At 47.4% G+C, this 9011-nt stretch overlaps 1 pseudogene; it reads left to right on the forward strand.

The window, feature by feature from the left end:
* The first annotated feature begins 6616 nt into the window (after nucleotides 1-6616).
* On the forward strand, nucleotides 6617-8741 carry LOC125534156 (annotated as a pseudogene).
* Nucleotides 8742-9011: the final 270 nt, after the last annotated feature.

Genomic DNA, 9011 nt, shown 5'->3' on the forward strand with positions numbered 1-9011 from the left:
GTTGGGCAATGATTAGTTTGCCCCCGATGCACTATTCGAGCCCTGTTTTTGCCGTTATTTTCGGATGAGGCGGCAAGTGCTTGATCACCTCTACTATGGTGTCTGGGCTTATGATGATTACTTCACCTTGAAGAAGGATGCCATTGGAACCATTGGGTTCTCTTGTTACCAGAAGTGCACCGCTACAATGAGAATGCTTACCTATGGCATGGTCGCATATTCATGGGACGAGTACCTCTGGATGTCTAAAAGCACATGCCTCGAGGCCATTGCCAGATTTGTTACTACATTAACGAAGGTGCTTGGACCAAAGTACTTGAGAGAACCAACTCCCACAGACACAACAAAGCTCATGGCAATTGGAGAAGGAAGAGGGCTTCCGGGTATGATCGGATCCCTGGATTGCATGCATTGAAAATGGAAGAGTTGCCCATATGCTCGACAAGGCCAATACCATGGCCACTGCAAAAAGTCCACCATCATTATTGAACCAGTTGCATCACATGACCTATGGATTCGACATTCTTTCATTGACACACCTAGGTATCACAAATGACAAACGTGCTGCAATGGTCTCGTGCAAGGTTGTGTGCGGGTGAAGCTCCTGAGTGCAATTATACCATCAATGGTTATGAGTATACCATGAGGTACTATCTTTGTGATGGTATCTATCCTCCGTGGGTGACTTTTATCAAGACCGTCTCTGAACCAAGGGCTAACAGAAGATGTCACTTTTCCCCAAAACAAGAATCTGCCATAAAGGATGGCGAGAGGGCATTTGAAGCGCTCCAAGGCCGCTTTGCAATTGTTCACGGACCTACTAAATTATGGGATCAAGAGACATTGTGGGAGATGATGACAGCTTGTGTGTGATAATGTACAACATGATCATGGAGGGCGGGGGTGATGGAGTTTGCAATGGTCTGGATTTTCAAAACATGAGTGATCCTATCCAGCTTCCACTGCAGAGTCTGGTGACATCGAGGAACTAATGAGCAGCTACAGAATGATTTTGTTTGGGTGTTTCATATCCGACTAAGATGAATTCAAACTTAAACTATTTTATTTCAAAATTTTATGTTTGGACTGTAATATTTTTATTTGAACGGTTTTTGCATTAAAGTATTTACCTTTCCATTGCTTAAGAATTGTGATATTTACTTTGATTGTTTGAGTAGTCCGGGTATACTAGGAGCGGACAATTGACGACTCCGGTTAGATCGTCTCCGCACCTATTGATGTCCACGGTTGTTTTTATGAACCTCGTTGGAGTTGTCCTAACGGCCAGCACATGCATGGGTATCAGTTTCAGTGAAGTTGATGCACGTTTGATGATAGAAGCAGATGCGGGTGTTGCGAGCGGGGTTTCTTTCATAGGAACCGTGTACGTTGTTGAAGAGCTAGCCCATGCTTTCGCGAAGACTACCACGCGCGCTAGCTCCAGCCGAGAGTCATAGATAGAGGCGTTCGTACGATACGACGTTCAACCGCTGGCTGCCGCGCGCATGCATGCATGTGCTTCCACTTTGCTGGAAAAATATACTGTATCAAACTGCACAAGAAAGTTCGCAAGCACCGAAATGTAGCCACGAATCACTCGTCAGGACCGGACGAATTGGAAAATGATATCGTACGCGAACTCAAGGCCACATCTCAGCAACTACTTTTGTGGGCATTAACTAACGACCATTTCTTGCGTGATCCTTTGCCTCATAAATTATCGCGACGACCGTATCAACACCTTGTCGACTGATAGTGATACCGCGTGCCGTTTTTTAAATTGCGTCCTTCAATCAACACCTTCAAATCCCTGCAAATGTTCATAATACTGTACCGTTTATAGCTGAAAGAAGAAGCTGTAAAATCCAACAAGTGTGCTTGCTTCGACATGCAATTCTAGTTTCACTGAAGTTAACCAAGGTTATGCCCATGAAAAACAAAATTCAGAGCAGTGATCGTGGCCTCTACGTAGCTAGTTCGACCAGCTCCAGCAGCTTGGAAGAAACACACGTGCATGCGAATTAAGATGCCTTTTGAGCCTGAGCGGCCGTGTCGCTGAAGGGAAAGCGCTCCTGTTCTCAGATCCGACAGCGAGGGAGATGACAGTGTCACTGTCACTGTCACACCACACTATAGCTAGCTAGCGCATTAATTAAACCGATAGGATGGCCTCGTACGCACGCAAGGGGCTAATTAATCAAGGACTCCTGTTTACGATTAGCTTTGCGGTGCGCGTATGCGTATATATAGGTCGAGATTAACTAAAGGAGTGTTCATCATTAGGCATGTGCCATGGAACAAACGTACTGTAATTTGCAGTGATCTGACCACAGAGGTGTTGGGTCCCACAGATTCAGCTATATATAAAGGCATCCAACTTAGGTTGATCACGACATGCAACTGCGAGGTACTCTATTAATACAACTCCATGTGCATCAATAGTTTCGTTGTTGGATCAGCTTGAAAATAATATTTCCAACTGCTCTCACTGGTCTTGTCTTATGATCTTGCCTATCTTTCCAGGCCCAAAGCTGGTGGCGGGTAGAGCCTCCTAGCGCAATGGTGAGTGCGTTCTGTTTCCACTCAAGCCACCTAGGTTTGAATCTCCCCACCTAACTAACAATGAAGGACGTGACTAACTTCCGGACGGCAGGAATTTAGCGATAGGTGCGGAGGATCGAGTATTGAGTATGCATCGAGTGTATGCAGCCTAGTTCTTTTACGTAAACTTCACCTCCCTTTTACCACATATATGCATGCATGCAGAAAAAGACAAAATTGATGATGTCATCCTAGATTTCCTTTTATTTTGAAAATCAGAATGTTTTGTAGCTCAAACCATCGCCTCGATTGAAAAACCGTCTTCACATAAAAGATTCGTCACGACGAGACCTTCGAAGCTAGATCCCATGTTGTTATGTTTCGTCGAAAAAAATCCGGGTCAAAAGTTACCAGACCCATGCTAAATAAGTTATCACATCTCTAGTACGCCAGTTACCATCCTGTTTATATAGAAATTACCGGGGTATAAAAATGGCTCCTCCAATATTCTCTCCACATGCAAATGCACGATAGCACAGGAAAGCTGATGTCATTGTAGATTCTCACTATTTCAAAACTACAAAATGTTTTATAGCTCAAACTGTTGTTTCTGACTGAAAAAACGTTTTCACATAAAAAATCCATCGTGACGACAACTTCGAAACTAGATCTCATGTTGGTATGTTTTGATCATTTTTTTCGACAAAAGTTACCGTAAGTTATCATTTATGTTATATGTATGTTAACATGTTATTTATGCAGAAGTGACCGGGGGGTGTGTTTTCAACGAATCCTTTCCCCCGGGTCAACGTTATTGTGGTATTTGTACCTAAGTCATCAGGTCCGCGATGCATATATTACCATGCTATTTGCATAGAAGTAACCGGGGTATGTTTCAACAACTTTTTATTCGGGTCTAAAGTTACCGTGATGTTTGTACCTAAGTTATCAGGTCTACGGTGCTTATATTACCATGATAACTATACAGGAATTACCGGGGGAGGGGGTATTCAACTACTTTTTTCCAACATCCCTCCCCCACCCCTCATCATCGTCGCCAAAGTTACCAGAAGTGGGGAATATAAGTTATCAGGTCTGCGATGTGTGAGTTATCATGCTATTCACACAAAAAATAACTGGGGATATATTTCAACAGGCGCCCTCCCCCACCCGGTCAGCAACCAAGACCGGGGTACATAATTTATCAGGTCTGCGATGTGTGAGTTGCCGTGCTATTCACATAAAAGTTACCGAGGGTATATTTCGTCACCCCTTGTCACGAAAAGTTACCATGACCGGGGTGCATAAGTTATCAGGTCTCCTATGTGCGAGTTACCATACTATTCGCACCAAAGTTATCGGAGGATATTTCATCAACCCCCTCCCCCCACCCCCCGCCCCCGCGCCGAAGTTATCGGGTTTATGATGTTTGAGTTGCCATGATATTCACAAAAAAGTGACCAGAGGATATTTCAACAACCCTCCCTCCCGGGTCGTCAAAGTTATCAGGACTGAGGTACATAAGCTATCAGGTTTATGATGTGTGAGTTATCATGATATTCACACAAAAGTGACTGGGGGATATTTCATCAACACCCCCCCCTCCCCGGACCAGGGTACATAAGTTATCAGGTCTGTGATGTGTGAGTTACCATATTGTACACAAAAAAACCGACGGTATATTTCATCAACCCCCCCCCCCCCCATGTCACTAAAATTACCATGGTGTCATCAACTCGAGACGAGCTAGTAAAATAATCTACTTAAGTGCGGAAAAAGATCAGACATCACATTAACTTTTGTGCAAACCTAGAAGGGAACGTAGGTGATGTGATTGGCTAGTAGAGTTACCTCATAAAGTCATAAGAGGTACAAAGGATCGAAACATCTTGTACATATAACCATACTAATAGAGTAGATGAGTCAAAATGCTAAAATGATAAGTAAAAGGCGAGCATCGGGAAACACAAGCTTAATGTAGGGCATGTAGGTAACTTGACTATCTGACCTAATTGTAAACACAAGCTTAGTGCAGGGTAACCGGTTACCTGCCACAGTTATCTACCAGGAGGTATGGGGATTGCGTGCGCACTGTGCAATTAAAAATTAACGGCGTCGCCTGTGTTCAGATCTATTGCGAGTTTCCGGTCGACTAGAAGTTAGCTTTCTCGTATCAGAAAATATCAGATTACGTTTCAACATACATTTTTCACTGGGTCAAAACGTAAGTTATCAGGTCTACTATGATATTTTTTTTGAGGTAGAACTACTATGATATTTGCACATAATTTATTGGGATATGCTTGAACAAAAAATATTAGCCGGTAAAAAATTACCACGTGTTTCTAGGCATAAGTTATCTAGACTTTTAGCGCGTCTTCTAACTAGAAAAAAGGAAAGAAAATGTTCAGACAAGGGGAAAGATATTTGGTTCACAAAAAAAAATATTTTTGTCACGTTACATGCAGTGTGGTAAAAAAAACTACCTAACTAATCATATAAGAAAAGATTTGGACCCTGTTGGCAACAACTAATTGTGTGTGAAATGGCTAGCTCGATGCACTATATTGCAAGAGGTCATGGCTTCGATCCCTCATCCCCACGCAATTCTTTTTCTCGGCCCAGAAAATTGGATCACCTGCTAAAAAAGGCGAGCACCGGGATTAGGGGCGTGCTAGGAAGGTTTGCCCAAAAAGTCACAAAAACAACAAAAACAGATCGAGGCCTTGGCGTGCGCATCGGACAGCGATGAGATCGTTCGGATCTGTTGCGAAATTCCGGCCGACTGTAATTTAGCTTTATTGAACAACGAAAGTTAAGGGAGGAATCCCCCCCCCCCCCCCCCCCCCCCCCCCCCCCCCCCCCTGCCATGCATTGACGGGTTCGGCCCATAAAACCCTAGCGCTCACCAAGACTCGTATCCCATTAAACACAAGAGAATTCAAATACTGTACAAGAACAACCTCAAGAAAATAAAAATTGCAAATGAGCCCAAGAAGTATTTGTCGCTGCCCCTGACCTGCTCCTTCCGCTAGCGTGCCGTGAGCTTTGCTCGATGCTGCACCAGTCATGCATCACTAGAGTAAGGGGGGCGTTGTAACTATACCGAGAAATGACCGGATGTAGCCAAGAGATGCTGGAAACGATGATCCGAACAAGTGGCGAATCTAGAAAGAAAATGGAAGGGGGGCGGGGCTGCCTGTGTCGTGCGAACATGTGTTGGACTAGGCTGATAAGTGGACGGGCTTCGCATTGAGACTAGTAGTAGAAAATAACTTTGCAGCGCTGGAGTGGAAGTTCGAGTCGATTAAAGCACCCTTGGTAAATTCGCCATTGATCTCAACCAAGCACGCATTGTCGACCTGTATAAGATGTTGAACGTTGGACATGGAGTGACAACACCAAGTCGGCATCAAAGTTCCAGCACCCCCAGCGCCTCCCGGCTCTCGCCAAGTTTTCCTGCTTCTCATATCTATGAAGCCCCTCTTCCCTTCTAGCCGCCCACAATCTCCACCATCACCGTCGACGAACTTGGTGTTGTTCTCGAAGGAGGATAACCACTAGACCATGACAACTCTTGATCCCTACAAAACTCATCTGGATACTCATGATATCTAGAAACAATTTGTGAGTAAAAAGTCAACTATAATTTATATGCCTTGCACATGTGTTTGTCAAAACTCGCATTGGTTGAGTGTGTTTTGGATAAAACTTTGTCAGAAGGCATTTTTTTCAGAACTCAAATGTTGTAAGGTTTGACTATAAGTTCATAAAAAGAATGATCAAGAATTCTAATAGCAAATTAAGGGCATCTCCAAATTTGTATCTCAAACCTCCCGCAAACGTTCAGATCATATGGTCCTGGGCACCGAAACACCCTCTCCATATGATATCTCTATTTGGTGCTATACTTGCTCCTGTAAACACAATTAAAGTATGCATCGTTTGACTTAAGAGAAAATCAATAGGCTTTCTTTTCGAGTACACACCATTTTCTGAAACTTTTTGCAGACGAACACTACACTAGCCGAAAGAACGCATTCGTGTAGCCCATGCCTGACAAACCGGCCCCAGTTCTAGCGATGGGCTACATGCATGACCATCTTCCACCTGCGCACCCAACCAAGGCCAAGGCGACCGAGCAGTCCACCTCCGCCGCCGTCGCCGGCGAATTTGACCCCACCGAGCCATGGTACGCGCGGGTGTGCACCCTGACGCGCCTCCGAAGGCACCGGGAGGCCCTTGCGGTCCTACGCCATGCCGACCCTTCGCCGCCGCCGCACGCCATGGCGCTGCCATCCGCGGCCATCTGCTGCGCGGCGCTCTCCCTCCCCTCCGGCGTCGCGCAGGTACACGCGCTCGCTGCCAAGCGCGGCCTCCTCCCTGCCTCCGACGCGTACCTCCTCTCCGCGCTGCTCTCTTCCTACTCCCGCCTGGGCCTCCTCCGCTGCGCGCGGCGGCTGCTCGACGAAATGCCCCCTGCGTCCACGCCTCCAGCCACCGTCCTCTCCGCCTTCAACTCCCTCATCTCCGGATGCGCGCTCCACGCCCTCACCCCTGCCTGCTTCGCCCTCTTCCGCCGCATGCGCGTGCACGTGGCCGGCGTCCACTTCGACGCCGTCACGCTCCTGACGCTGCTCCCGGCCGCTCCTACCACCGTCGTGCCGCAGCTCCACGCCCTGGCGGCTCGAACGGGACTCGTCTCTGGGACTACCGTGGCCAACTGCCTCATATCTGTGTATGGCCGCAGCAGCGCCCCTCTTGCTCGGCAGGTTTTTGAGGAGATGCCGCTGGCCTCCCGTGATCTTGTCTCATGGACCGCCGTGCTCTCGGCGCACGCACAGAATGGTCTCACTGTGGACGCCCTCGAGCTCTACCGCCGCATGCGTGGCCATGGTGTGGAACCAGACGCTCTGACGCTCGTGGGCGTGCTCTCCTCCTGCGCACACCTTGATGCGCGTGTTGTTGGCCTGCACGTGGATCGCTATGTGCGGGAGAGAATCCCGGGGTTTCGTGGAAATGTGCAGCTTTGCAGCGCGCTTATCAACTTCCATGCACGCTGCGGCAGCTTGCCCCAGGCGCAGCAGCTGTTCGACGAAATGCCCAGGAAGAGCATCGTGTCGTGGACGGCGCTGATCACCGGATATGGCATGCATGGACATGGTGACATGGCCATTAATCTCTTCCAAAGGATGCTGTCAGAAGGCTTACGGCCAGATAATGTCGCAATGGTCGCGCTCTTGTCGGCGTGCAGCCACGCCGGGAAGTATGAAGAGGGGTGCAAGTACTTCTTTGCAATGGAGAGCACCTACAAGCTGCAGCCTACACTGGAGCACTACGCCTGCATGGTGGACCTTCTTGGACGGGCGGGCCATCTCGAGGAGGCACGAGAGCTCATCTCGTCGATGCCCATGCCAGCCGACGGTTCTGTGTGGGGTGCCCTTCTTGGGGCGTGCAAGATACATAAAAATGTGGAGACAGGGGAGGAGGCTTTCAAGCATGTTATTATGCTCGAACCAAGCAATGTGGGCTACTACGTGCTCATGGCTAACATGTACACTGACAGTGGACAACAGGATGGTGTTGCAAGGGTGCGTGCCATGACGACAGAGCTTGGGCTGAAGAAGGAGCCCGGTGTAGCTACCTCAAACACAAGGGGAGAGTTCACCTGTTAATGGACGACGACAACTCGCATCCACAGGCGAAGAGAATTTACGTGCTTGTGATTGAACTTGAGCAGATTGTCAAGGAGAAGATGAATGGCACAGCAGGAATGGGGGAAAACTGAGTGCTTGACAAGAAGGTAGCTGTACCGTTGGTTGGCACTCACAGTGAGAAGCTCGCCGTACCATTCTCTATGCTGATTGCTGAACAGAGTGGATGTTGAGATTGTGGTGATGAAGAACCTGAGGGCGTGTGGGGACGGCCACTCGTTCCTGAAGATGGTCTCTGCAATTGCCAACCAGGTGTTTCTTGTCAGGGATTTGAGCTGCTTTCATCGCTTCGAGGGTAGAGCATGCTCCTGCAAAGATTACTGATGAATAATTGGATTTGGTCTTCACTGTGAAGGAAGGCTTAGCTGGTTGCACTGGATACCAAAAGCATTATTTATAGTTTGTAAGCTAGCTTTTGCTCAAATCTTCTGTACGACATGAAACATGCTTGATTGCTGAAAATTACAACACTAATATCACGTAGTACTGGAGGTATGGGGACATTAGGGACTGGACAAACAACATCAGAGACACCCAGTACCCACATACTGTGATGCTCAACTATGTAAAGATCGGGCTACGATGTGTTGAGTAGAACCTGTGGTTCAGATCCGAAGACTCTTGTCCTAATGCTGGCCAATGAGTTGACCAAACTGCAAGTTTCCCGACAGGCTGGTCTTGTACTCCTGGTTCAATGGCTGATAACTAATTGTAGAATATCCTGATTTCAGAGGTGTGACAAGTGCAGATTTTAAC

The sequence above is a fragment of the Triticum urartu genome, chromosome 2 (assembly GCF_003073215.2).
Source record: "Triticum urartu cultivar G1812 chromosome 2, Tu2.1, whole genome shotgun sequence".
NCBI classification, from domain to species: Eukaryota; Viridiplantae; Streptophyta; class Magnoliopsida; order Poales; family Poaceae; genus Triticum; species Triticum urartu.